This window comes from Hemitrygon akajei, unplaced genomic scaffold (assembly GCF_048418815.1).
Source record: "Hemitrygon akajei unplaced genomic scaffold, sHemAka1.3 Scf000120, whole genome shotgun sequence".
Classification (NCBI taxonomy): Eukaryota; Metazoa; Chordata; class Chondrichthyes; order Myliobatiformes; family Dasyatidae; genus Hemitrygon; species Hemitrygon akajei.
In genome coordinates this window covers 499,319-513,047 of record NW_027332006.1, presented here as the reverse complement: position 1 = coordinate 513,047, position 13,729 = coordinate 499,319, and positions in this window count along the sequence as shown.

Below are 13,729 nucleotides of genomic sequence, written 5' to 3'. Positions count from 1 at the left end.
CCTCCAGCCCGGAAATACTGTCTTTACCGCCTTACTGAAGGAGTGAAGGTATATTCCTGCAGTGTGAAACGCCCTTCATCATCTCACATCTGCGTTTCCATCTGCTCATGCTGTAACCATCCATTTCACTCAGTCTCCATGCTTCAGTGTGTGCAAGGACAGAGGGATCGAACAGTATCAACGACTTTCTAGATTGGACGGTGCTGTGAGACACTGACGTTGTAACCCAGTCATACAGGCAGACAGCCACAGAGAACTACTGCACAGAAGCAGGGTCTCCAGCCCGTCAGATCAGTGAGGAATTATTTAATCGGCCAACTGCTATTGACCCGCACACGGACCGTGGCCATCCATCTCCCAGTACTTATCCAGATATACAGACATACAGTCAGACAGCCACAGGAAACCCCTGCACAGAGACAGGGTCTCCAGCCCGTCATGCCCGTGAGGAATTATTTTAACTGCCTACTCCCATCGACCTCACCCGGACCGTGGCCATCCATATCCCTCTCATCAGTGTGCTCATCCAATCACTCCTTAAACGTTAAAATCTGAATCTCAATTACCATTTGCGTTGGCAGCACTGTCTACACTCTGACCACCCTCTGGGTGAAGAAGTTTCCCCTCATTTTTCCCTTAAACATTTCACATTTCACCATTCAACCATGATCTCCGGTTGTATTCTCGCCCGACATCAGTGGAGAAATCCTGATTGAATTTACACTCCTATACGCCCCATAATGTTGTTTTCCTCTATCAAATTTCCCCTCAGTCTTCTACCTTCACGGGAATAATGCTAAAATATGCAATTTTTCCTTTTAATTCAAAACATTCTGTCCCTATAATAGCTGTGTTAATTTTTTTCTGCTTTCCTTCAATCTTATTTGCATCTGTCCTGCAGGTAGTTGAGCCCAACCGCACACAATCTTCCAAATTAAGCCCCAATAAAGTCTTAAGCAGCATCAACATAACTGCCCAACTGCTGTACTCACTGCTTTGCTCTATGAAGGCCAATGTACGAAAAGCTTTTTTATAACTACCCCGTCTAACTGTGCCGCAACTTTCATTGAATTATGGACCTGCATTCCCTGATTCGCTTGTTCTATAGTACTCCTCAGTGCCCTATTTCTCATTGTGTCAGACCAACCCTGGCTGGTCCTCCCAAAAGGCAACATCTAACACCTCTCTGCGTTAAATCCCATCTGACATTTTCAGCCCATTTTTCCAGCTGGTCCAGATCCAGTTTTAGAAAAAAAAAGAGTATTAAAGTGGAACTGGTTAAATTACGAGAACATCGTGCAGGAACTAGGGGGAGTTAATTGGAAACACCCGACGGTAGCTTGCACGAAAACTTACACATCCTGGAAACAAATTCCATTCTTATTGGATGCACCTGAGGTGGCGAAGTGGTTTCGTGACTGAACATATGTACTTCGCCAGTGATTTTTAAACTTCTGTGTGAAGCCCCTCTTGATCCTCTGCTTCAAGGAGAGAATGACACATTCTCCGCTGATATCTCTTTTTTTAATTTAATATCAAGATAATGGATATAACAATAGTATTGCTACACAATTGTTGGGATTACATTGTTAATGGATAGCATATATAGTTATAAATTCAGTTAATACAAAGGTAATAAACTTCCGAAAAATATTCGAGTAAAATGTAGAATACACACATATATATATATATATATATATATATATATATATATATATATATATATAACATATCCAAAAAGGGGAAAAAATAACGAAGTATATACCCCCCCCCAAAAAAAAAACTAATCTAAACAATACCAACCAAAATAAAAATAAGAACAGAAAAGAACATGGGCTGTTTATAACATCAAAAAAAAAAGACCATTAGTGTTATCAACTCCGAACCTCCTTTCATATATTAACACAAGAATATGTTTGGAAAGAGGTCAAATCACATCATATGGAAGTATTGAATAAAAGGCCTCCGAGTTCTATTTGAAATTTAATAGATGGATCATATATAACACTTCTGATTTTTTCTAATTTTAAGCATAGTATAGTTTGAGAGAAACAACGAAGTGTGGTGGGAGGATTAATCTCTTTCCAATTCAGCAAAATAGATCTTTTAGTCATTAATGCAAGAAATGCAATCATCCGTCGCGCTGAAGAGTTTACGTAGTGTGGTTCTATCATTGATAAACTAAAACTTCAGTAATAGGATGTGTGACGGGGACGTGGCCGGAAAACGAATCCAAGTGCAGGGCTCCGAAGCGGAGGCAGTATCAGGAGGCAGAATCTCCGTAGCGAGTGTAGAATCGGGACCAGGCTGAGTCGGGACCTGGGAGACTTGGTTTACGGAGAGATACTGGGTTTGAAGACTTGGAGCAAGGTTCCTCTCTCTCTGAGAGTCGACCAACAATCTGGCAAGGGCTGACTGGAGCTGTCGGAGTCTTATCCTCTGGTGGCTAATGGAAACCAGGTGCTGGTGATTGAGAGGAATTGGGAAAGATTGGGAATCAAGTGTGGGGAACAAGGACCAATTAGGGAGGAACGGGAAAAGGTGGGAAATGCCAGCCAGGACCATGACAGGATGAGATTGTAAATCAATGTTCAAAGCAGTTGAAATAATGTCAAAGATATATTTCCAATACTTTTTTCAAAGCAGAACATGACCAAATCATATGAGTTAAAGAGGCTATCTCAGAATGGCATCTATCACACACTGGACCTATGTGAGAACAATACCGAGCTAATTTATCCTTGGACATATGGGCCCTGTGCACGACTTCGAACTGTGTCAACGAATGTTTAGCATGTATAGATGATGAGTTAACTAATTGAAGAATTTTTTCCTATTTTTCGATAGGTAAATTAAGTTTGTTCTCTCTCCCAATCATTTTTAATTTTATTAGATGCGTCTAAACGAATTTTCGTAATTATATTGTGGATAGTTGTTACAGCACCTTTCTGAAAATGATTTAAATCTATTTTTTTTCCCGAACTATAAAGTATAGATTCGGGATAGTAGGAAGGACGGTATTAAAAAAGTTTCTAACTTGTAAACATGTAAAGAAACGGGATCTGGGTAAATCATATTTGTTAGATAAATGTTCAATTAATATGAAACAGTTATCCAAAAATGAATCATAAAATCGTGATATACCTTTAGTTTTCCAAGTAAAATAGGCTTAGTGCATTATAGAGGGATAGAAAAAAAAAGATACAATAGGACTTGCAAGAATAAATTGATTCAACCCAAAAAATTTCCGAAATTGAAACCATATTCGTGAAGTGTATTTAATTTTTGGATTATCTAATTGTTTATACAATTTAGAAAGAGCGAAGGGATGCGAAGTCCCTAAGATAGAACCCAGTGCAAACCCTTGTACCGATTTACATTCGAGATTTACCCAGTGGGGGCTTGAAGTTATAACCAAGTCCCAGAGCCAAAATTTCAAAAAACCGGATATTAATTGCCCAATAATAAAATCTAAAATTCGGCAACGCCAGACCACCCTCCTTTTTAAACTTCTGTAAGTATCTATTGCCTAGCCTCGGATTTTTATTCTGCCAAATATAAAAGGAAATTTCAGAATCAGCACTATCAAAAAAGGATTTCGGAATAAAAATTGGTACCGCTTAAAATAAATATAAAAAAATAGGTAATATAATTATCTTGATAGCATTCATCCGGCCTATCAATGACAAAGACATTGGTGAACAATTAGTAAACAAATGTTTAATCTGATCAACTAAAGGTAAAAGGTTAGCCTTAAATAAATCCTTGTTTTTCTTTGTAATTTTAACCCCATAGTATATAAAATAGTCTGTAACCAATTTGAAGGGTAAACGTTCATAAATTGGAACCGTAGATTATTTAAAAATGAGTATCCGAAGCAGGTGGATAGTGTTCATCCAAAAAAACTTCGAGCGGCGCTTGTAGACAGAAAAATATGGCGTTGACCTTCGGAAGTAGTAATTCTGAGGAGCGCAAGATAACGTAACGCTGGTTTGAGACCCTTTTCATAACATTGGGACATCAAAGATTTAAAAGCCTATCGTGCCTTCATCGTTTCTGGGCTATAATCCTCCACGAGACGGAATTGATAATTTTGAAATTTGATCATACCTTGCCGACGAGCGATGCGGATAAAATGCTCTTTAACATGCACATAATGGAACCGGAGAATCACTGCTCGAGGTCTGGCCCCAGGGCTCGGATATCGGGGAATAGAGCGATCAGCGCGTTCAAGTAATGGACGTTCGTTTGGAAATTCAGAGATAAACGCATCCTTTAAAAGTTCAGAAAAGAACTTTAAAGGGTCCCCTTTCTCGATATCTTCGGGGAGACCGACTATACGTAGATTCTGTCTTCTGGATCGGTTTTCGAGATCAATGATCTTGGATTTACAGCTCTCCAACTGTTTAACTGTCGAAGACAGAATTTGTTCCAAACGGTCAATTTTCTGATCTCTCTTCCGAGCGTCGTCCTGTATTTCGGTAATTTTAGATTGTTGTAGTTTAACTTCGTGATCGAGTGCTTAATATTTTTGGTGTACTTCAGTAAATTGTGCCTTCAAAAGATCTAACATTGTCTCATAAGTTAATTCAGTTTGCTTGGGTTCACCTCTTCTCTTTTTACCGTTCCCGTCAGAATCTTTCCCGTTTTTGGAATCTGTCCCTTTAGCTTTTGTGGGCATCATACTCATTTCCGTGCTCGTTTCTTCAAAAAATCACGATCAAAGCTCAAGAAAGAGTTCAAAAATAAAAGTCTTCTAGAGTAGATATATATCTCAAATGTTCCACCTTCGGCAACTTCCTGGTGAAACACGTCTGCAGCGGCTCCACATCCTTTACTTATTGGGAGCAAAAACCTCAATATTGACCCATATCTGCCCTTCGATGACGATCTGACAAACTGATAAATTTCATCGCATGATTGACTTGCAACTACAACGAGTATCCGGACACAGTGAAATCTCTTCTTATGAGCCATTCATTTCAGACTATCCAACGCATCTGTTCATCGTGGTAGCACGATAGTAAATAAAAACAAAATATATTATACAACCTCGTGTTGTATTTACAGTGCAAGTGCAGTTCAGGTTATTAAATATGATAATACGACTCTCTAGCTCACTATCAATAGCGCTACCAGTATACTACATCTGCAAAAACAATTGTCATTGTTGGTGCAAATGTACTTAAAGCGGGTGCTATGTCCATTTCAGCTTTTGAACCAATTCGCTGTTCATTCGTAGGGTGATTGAATTACATTGCTTCATACTGGGGCGAACCTCGACGGGAGCTGGTTTATCATGTGAAGGACTGCATCAAGCTGATGCTCATACTAAACGCTGGAGGAGCTCAGTAGCTCAGGCAGACTCTATGGAAATTAATAAACAGAGGAGTTTTCGTTCCGACCCTCCAACAGTTACGGAAAGGAACAGGAAGATGTCAGAATAAGGAAGTTGGGGAAGGGGAGGAGGGCAATCTCGAAGCTGCTAAGTGAAGTCAGGCGTTTGGGGAAGGTGGGCCGAAAAAGTGGCTGGAAAGGGATGAATAGCAAAGGCAAAGAGCTGGAGAAGGAACAATCTGACAGGGCAGTGTATCATGCGAGAACGTGGAATTGGAGAGGCCCCGAAGGGAGGTGGCAGGCAGATGGGTGAAGAGCAAGAGGTCAGAGTGGGGGAGTAAAGAAAAGGGAGAGGGGAGGGTGAAAATACCGGAAGAAAGAGATATTCATGTTCATGCCATAAGGTTGGAGTTTACCTGGACAGAACATAAGATGTTATTCCTGCAACCTGAGAGGGGCTTCATCATGGTGGCAGAAGTGCCGGCCATGAACCGACATGTCGGCCAGGGAATGGATTTAGGAAATGAAATGATTTGCCACTGGGAAATTCAGCTTTTCGTTGATGGACTGGTGCGTTTGGAGGAAAAAGTAATTAATTTGATGGAAGGTCTCAGCCAGAAACGTCAGCAGTTTATGCATTTCCACAGATGGTGCCTGAGCTGCTGAGTTCCTCCAGAATTGTGCGTGTGTTGTGTTACAGCAACATATTCTATTTTATATCTTTCTGCAGCAAGATCCATGAACGAGACAATTCCCAGAGTGAAACAAAGCAGCCCCGTGATAGCATATCATTGGGCTGTGATGAGTCTGTGGAGTCTCGGAATGGAGAAGATCAACAATAACGATCATGAAACCGAGAGGTGAGGCTGAGAGTGTTTCACAACAACATTCACTGACTTCTCCAATCGTCATTTCTTCATCTTTCAGATTTTGCAATTTCGTGTCAAGCTATCCATTCCTCATCACAATTGGGATTTTGCTTGAATGATATCATGTTTGTTTTTAACCCAGCTGTTGGAAGACACGTCAGCCTTGTGTAGTATTGAATATTCAGTGTGCTGGAGCGAGTATAAATGAATGACCGTGGAGATTCATCAGCTCAGAGTTTCTTCAGTGAGATCGCGGGCAGCTGGAAGACAGGCTGAATCTCACACAGCATGCTAGAAACATTTCTCCTTGTGAGAAAGATATATTACATGATCATTGCCGTTATTGGTGCCCCTGGTAAGAACATCGGCGAACTAACAGTTTGTCTGCGCGGACTGTAGACTCGTTCAGTGTCCGACGGCGTTGTGATGCCTGTGTATCAGTGAGTGTGTGATGCTGGTGTATCAGTGAGTGTGTGATGCCGGTCTATCAGTGAGTGTGTGATACCTGTGTATCAGTGAGTGTGTGATGCCGGTGTATCAGTGAGTGTGTGATGCTGGTGTATCAGTGAGTGTGTGATGCCGGTGTATCAGTGAGTGTGTGATGCTGGTGTATCAGTGAGTGTGTGATGCCGGTCTATCAGTGAGTGCGGTACAGACATTGTGACAAAACACAGTGTTCGTTCAGAAGTTCCCTTGCGGATTAATCCGTGACCTTGTCTGAAAATAAACTGGCAGTTGAAACAGACGCAGAATGGAATATCTCGGAGATGGATTTATTTATTTGGACTCATATCACGCAGTTTTGATGTATCAATTCAAAGACGCTGACAAAATAAACTTGAGTAATCTAGTGCGCTTGGCACCTTAACGGTCCGCTATTGTGCAACATGCTTTCAATTCAGATTCATATGTATTGCGCTGTGGTTTTAGAAATTGTACAAGTCTGATGGTAACCCAGGAAGCAGAACCCCGCTGAGATTCAGGGGAGAGCGGTAGACATCACCATTCAGTTGACTCCGACCCATCTGGATTTTCGAAAATTCGAATGAGGATACGTATGCGTTTTAGCGGCCGGGTTTTGTTTTTTCCGCGCTATTATCCGTGAGGTGAAATGTCAGTTAGAGGTCATACGGGGTAAGATACAGGTGATGCTCTGGGACAATAATAATCAAAGTGTTTAGAATGATGTTGCAGTAATTTGTAACAACCCTTAAACGAGGCAGATGTTTTGAAGTACCTACATTGTCTTTGCTTTGGAAATCGGATGGTTCAATCACGATGGCGGAAAATATAAGAAACGTTCAGCGGGTATGTCATAAAATTTAAAAGCAAAAATTGGACATTTCTGATCGTATACCTATAAATAAAGTGAATGAATCCCGCCAAGAGTAGTTGCAGAAGTCAAAAGAAGCGAAATAAGCGGGGCCGCAGAGTGCGGGTGACAAACGGGTCAGGAGGAGATTAAGACATGCGAACGGGGGAAATAAATTTGCTCTGAACTTTTTACCTGGACAGAGGTGGGGGGAGACCGTGACTTCGCTCCATGGGAAAAGTGCCAAAAGGTAGGTGACAAGATCGCGGCAATCACCATCGACTGTCGAAACCAAATGGTGGGAGATTCACTTTGATTTCATCTAAGCGCCTCGGTGATTCCAGTCACTGAAATCGCTCCCAGTACCGAGTGTCGTTACCGTTCACGCAACATACACACGTGTTGTGCAGCTGAGACTCTCGCTTTGCAGCTTTTAAGCCTCCAGAAATGAGTTGTCTACAAAATTTGATTGTTCTGAATTTCCAGCCTATTTCTGCCCTGAGACCCACTGAGAGGAGAGACAGTAATTCACTCGTTCTTGTTGTTGTTCCCCCAGTGAATTTAGTGGCGATTGTGATCCTGTCCCGGGGAAAGTGCGGCCTCTCCACCTGCACCACTCGCTACCTGGTGGCCATGGCAACGGCGGATCTGCTGACCATCATCTTTCAGGTCATATTGTGGCGGGTCAGTTATTATTACTTCCCCGGGACTTTCCTGGACATCACCCCCGTGTGCAGTGTGATCGCTGCCCTGTCAGGGGCAGCCACTGACTGTTCTGTCTGGTTCACCGTCATGTTTACATTTGATCGGTTTGTCGCCATCTGTTGTCAGAAGCGGAAAGCGAAGTATTGCACCGGGAAAACTGCGGCTGTGGTTCTGACAACAACCGGCGTTCTGTTCTGTTTTAAAAATGTGCCCTACTTCTTTACATTTCATCCTGTGAAAGTGATTGACAATGTACCCTGGGACTGTATTAGAGAGCCCGGCTACTATACGGATCCAGGGTGGGTGGGATATGACTGGTTTTCTGCCGTTCTAACACCATTACTCCCTTTCCTGTTAATACTACTGTTCAACGCTCTGACAGTCCGACACATTGTGGTGACGAGTCGCGTACGTAAGGGGCTGAGGGGTCAGAACAATGCGGAGAACCGCAGTGACCCGGAGATGGAGAGCAGGAGGAGGTCTGTGATCTTACTTCTCACCATCTCCGGGAGCCTCATCATCCTGTGGTCGATGAATGTTGCCGAGTTCCTTTATTACATCATTGCCGGGTTGGATTCAAATAATTACAACGATTCGGAATACATATTTCAACACACCGGATACATGCTTATGATATTAAGTTGCTGCACAAACACGTTTATTTATGGGGTAACTCAGTCCAAGTTCAGAGAGCAGTTCATCAGCACAGCGAAATATCCGCTGAAATCAATTATTCAACTAATTAATGAACAAAATATCTAAGATCTTCTCAGAGGCCGTCGCAGTGTTTTCATCTTGTTACTTTGGAACTGACGGTCACCGGAGAACGAGGCAGAGGTGAGAAATAAACTGTTTTATAGCCCGAGATAGACACAGCACGGGAACAGACTCTTCGGCATCCGCAGCCCGCGACCTCCACCTCCTAACAATTACTGAACTCATTCCAGCATTTTCTTCACCATACTCCCGCTCCCATTGCAGCCACACCCCTTTAGACAATGATAGGGCTGTTCAGGATCTGAGGATATTTAACACCAAATCGGCAGATATGTAAGCCATTCGTTACTTTTGCACAAGAATAAAACGAAAAAGAAAGTCAACAGTCCGCACGAACTTACAGTAAACCTTACACTTGTCCTTCGCGTTAGAAAACCCTGCTGTGGAGAAATATTTAACACCGCAGAAATCATGCATTCTGATTATGATTGTGCAAATTCCTATGGAAAACCCAGATGCCCACTCTGCTCCAGGGAAAGATTGTCATCTCACCTGACGATTTCGATTAAATTTCCACCAGAAGAAACTGCAAGTCGAATCTCCTCTGCATTCACTCCAGTACAGTCGCAAGTTTATTATCACTTTTCTCAGCTAAAACTGGTAAAGCCTGAGGTATGGACATGGGAAAGCGCACTCATTTCTGAATTGCTAGCAACTTTCGGACTATTCTGGTGGTGATTAGCATTGTGGCTTTCGGGAGATTTACATAGATTTTTCCGGGGTAAAGTTCAATGTCATTGTGTGGTGACTTAGGGATAATACCCGTTGTAGATATTAGTATTGGGACAATATTTACCCTAGTCGTGTATCATGGACTTTCTATTTCCCCTTTCAAGTCAACATATTTCGAGTATCTTCGCTTTTCGATTTTCTGTAAGTGATGTGTAATCTGGAATGGTCGTATCTATTAAGTATGTTGTTCTTGCTTCTTTATCCTGTAATATTATGACCGGAAGGACAACATGTATTGCAATGCTCATGGACCGGAATCTTTCATTTCCCTCTTTCACGCCAGCATAGTTCAGATGACTTTCCCTTACTGATTTCTGTGGTGTTCTCCGTGTTTTGGATAGCCATGCCTATTTATAGTTGATTTTACTGGTTTACCCTGCAATATTATGTCCGGACGGGGATCGGGTACTGCCCTATCTGCAATGAACGACCAGTCATAATATAGTTGTAGGACTCGGCCTCTGAAACTGTATTTATACTAATGTATGGTACCTTCATTATCAGGCGTTTGTATTGTAAAGCACGGTTTTGGCGAATAACTCTCACCGCTGCTTTCTGCCTGTGTAAGAAATCAGACTGAATTAAACTGTTGTAGGACTCTGTAATGTGTTGGATAGCTTCTGTGTTTTCCTCGGCATTTTCTGCTATCATCGTCTTGAATTTGTTGGGCATTTATTGTGTAATTTTGATATTTTTGTGCTAACCACCTGACAACTTTTTACCACAAGCAACCACTCCGCGTCTGGAAGGTGGTCTCCAACACTGAAACAGGCGTTGGACGCTTCCTGTCGACATCTACTCTGCTCCGATTGAGGGGATGTCGATAGAAGATCATGTTCATCCATTGGTTAGTCATTTCATCCATGCCGACGCTGTGGAAGTAGCTTCACTGTTTCAGAGATGTGGAGTGTGTGATGGGACAGTGTGGAGTGAGATGAACTCTGTGTCTGACATGGGTGTGTGTGGTGGGACTGTGGGGAGGGAGCCTCAATCTGTGTCTGACACCGGAAGTGTGTGATGCGAGGATGCGAAAAGAGCGTCACTTCGTGTTTGACCCCGGGTTTGTGTGATAAGACGGTGTATACGGAATTTCACTCTGCGTCTGAACCCGAGGAATGTGTGATGGATGATGCGGATGGAGCTGCTCTCTGTTTCGGACAGAAGGAGTGTGGGATGGGATGATGCGGAGGGAGCTTCACTCTCTGTCAAGCCCCAGGCGTGTTTGACGGGATGATGCGGACCAACTTTCATTGTGTTTGTGATCCCCGGAATGCTGAATGGAACGTGCAGGGAGTTTCACTCAGTGTCTGAGGAGACGAGGTCGAATGAGCTTCACTGTGTGTCTGACCACATGAGTGATAAGAGGATGAGGAATGAGCCTCACTGCGGGGCTGCCTCAATATCACAGCGTTCGGCTGGAGCCGGGTCCGATGGAACAGTTGGGAATGAAACCCGGAGCGCTGCAGTTAAAGGGGAGGATGGCTTTAAAGGGGACGGCGGGGAAGCGGCCAAAATGTCCCAATCCCAAACCACGGTTCACACAGTCAGATGTTCACAATCTCACTCTCAGCCGGGTCTGCGTTCCTGCAGAGATCTCAGTTCCTTCTTCCATTTCTGACTGAACTGATTGTACTGCAGACTGAAACAGATGGAAGGATACAGATGAAATAAACAGAATACACAACAGTGTCAGTAACAGGACAGTGGGTTAATGGTTCAATAACACTCATTGACAAATATTGCCGGAAAACCCACGGATCAGCTGAAATGTTATCACATTATTAACACAAACACTCATCCGATTGGGAGGGTCAGTATGAGGCGGTGGAGAGCGGGGACAGATAGATCTGTCAGCCAGTTTGATACCAGATCCAGCACCGTCAGCGATGGTTTTGTACTGAGAGCGGAGACGAGATCCTCGGCACCAGAATCTGTGAAGCCGACATTGTTCAGACTGGAGATGAGAGAGTGTGAGGGTGAAGGACACAGAAAGAGAGGAGACGGTACAAATCCCCAGTGTTTATCAGTAACACAATTACTGATCACATTAATATTCAGTGTCAGACACCCAGTGACTGTAAACGCGATCTCCCAAAGTCTGGTACTTACCACAGTTTCTGTATTTTACACTCCGGGTTCCTCAGAGACGCAGACACCAGTTTCAATCCAGAATCTCCCGGTTTCTTTTCTATCAGGTTCAGCGTCGTCAGTAAATCAGTGGGACGAGTGGTCACCAGCACTGAACACCCTGGGAGCAGCTTGCCCTGGATTAAACTGTACACAATATCAGACATCTTGCACCGGAATTCAGGATCTGTGCATGTGTATTTGGGTTTTCTGTCTCTTCGGCTGTCAGCAAAATCAATTTTGTCATTGAATTCATCAAAACCATCCAATATAAACAGCAACACCTCTGGATTGTGTTCTATTTGAAGGCTACTGATGTGTTCATTAACTATATGCCGACTCTGAGACGGGTAACTGTAATATCTGACAACGTAACGTGCCAACACCGTCAGGCTGTATAAACGTTAAAGTGACAGATTCAGTCCAGATTGCGTGTGCAAGGAAATGTGGAAAATCTTCATGAAGCTAGTCATTCCCCGTGACGCCGCTAGTTACTCCATTCTGTAGATACTGAACCGGGTCAATAACTTTACCGGGTGTTTTTTTATAGGCGACCCAATAGTAACAGGGATATCGAGGAGCAGATAGGGAAACCGATCCTGGAAAGTTGTAAGAAGAACACAGTTGTTGTGAAGGCAGATTTTAATATCCCAAATATCGATTGGCATCTCCTTAGAGCTAGGGGTTTAGATGGAGTGGAGTTTGTTAGAACATACATAGAATCGTACAGGACATTACAGGCCCTTCGTCCCACAATTTTGTGCCGACCCTCAAACCCTGCCTCCCATATAACCACTCACCTTAAATTCCTACATATACCTGTTTAGTAGTCTCTTAAACTTCACTGGTGTATCTGCCTCCACCACTGACTCAGGCAGTGCATTCCACGCACCAACCACTCTCTGAGTGATAAGCCTTCCTCTAATATCCCCCTTAAACTTCCCTCCCATTAACTTAAAGCCATGTCCTCTTGTACTGAGCAGTGGTGCCCTGGGGAAGAGGCGCTGGCTGTTCACTCTGTCTATTCCTCTTAATATCCTGTACACCTCTATCATGTCTCCTCTCATCCTCCTTCTCTCCAAAGAGAAAAACCCTAGCTCCCTTAATCTCTGATCATAATCCATACTCTTGAAACTATGCAGCATTCTGGTAAATCTCCTCTCTACCCTTTCCATGCTTCCACGTTAGGTGTGTTCAGGAAGGATTCTTGACACAATATATAGAAAGCCTATGAAGAAATGTGGCAAAAATTCAATAAGATTTGTCAAACATGACCTTCCACGCACAAATCCATGTTGACTGTTCCTAATCAGACCCTGTCTATCCAGATAATTATATATACCATCTCTAAGAATACTTTCCATTAAATTACCGAGTCTGTGACGTTTGATGATGTCAAATACGTCCCCACCCCCGAGTGTTCCGACTTCCTTGAGGTGTTTAGTAAATAGATGGCAACCACACTGCTGCCCCATCGGTGCAATGACAATGCTATATAGTGAGGGTATCTCGATGACAGTTTGCTCTTTTCTAACCGGTGTGTGGAACATATAACACGTGTCAGGCTGGGTATTCGGAGACTGTTAAAACTCGCCTGTTTGTGAAATTAGACTGAGATCCGCGTCCCCGAGGTCTCTTCTTTGGGATTTGTCACTTATTGATTTCTGTATTTTATGTGTGTTTGGAATGGCTAGATCTATTAAATAGGTTGCCCTTGCTTGTTTATCCTGTACTACTGCACCGACCTGTAATTATGGATTGTCCAATCTGCAATAAGTTGATCTGACGTAATATAATTTGTGGTATTTTGACTAAAAATGGATCAAATTGTATGCATGTAAGGTGTGTCTTCATTTCCAGGTTTGCATTT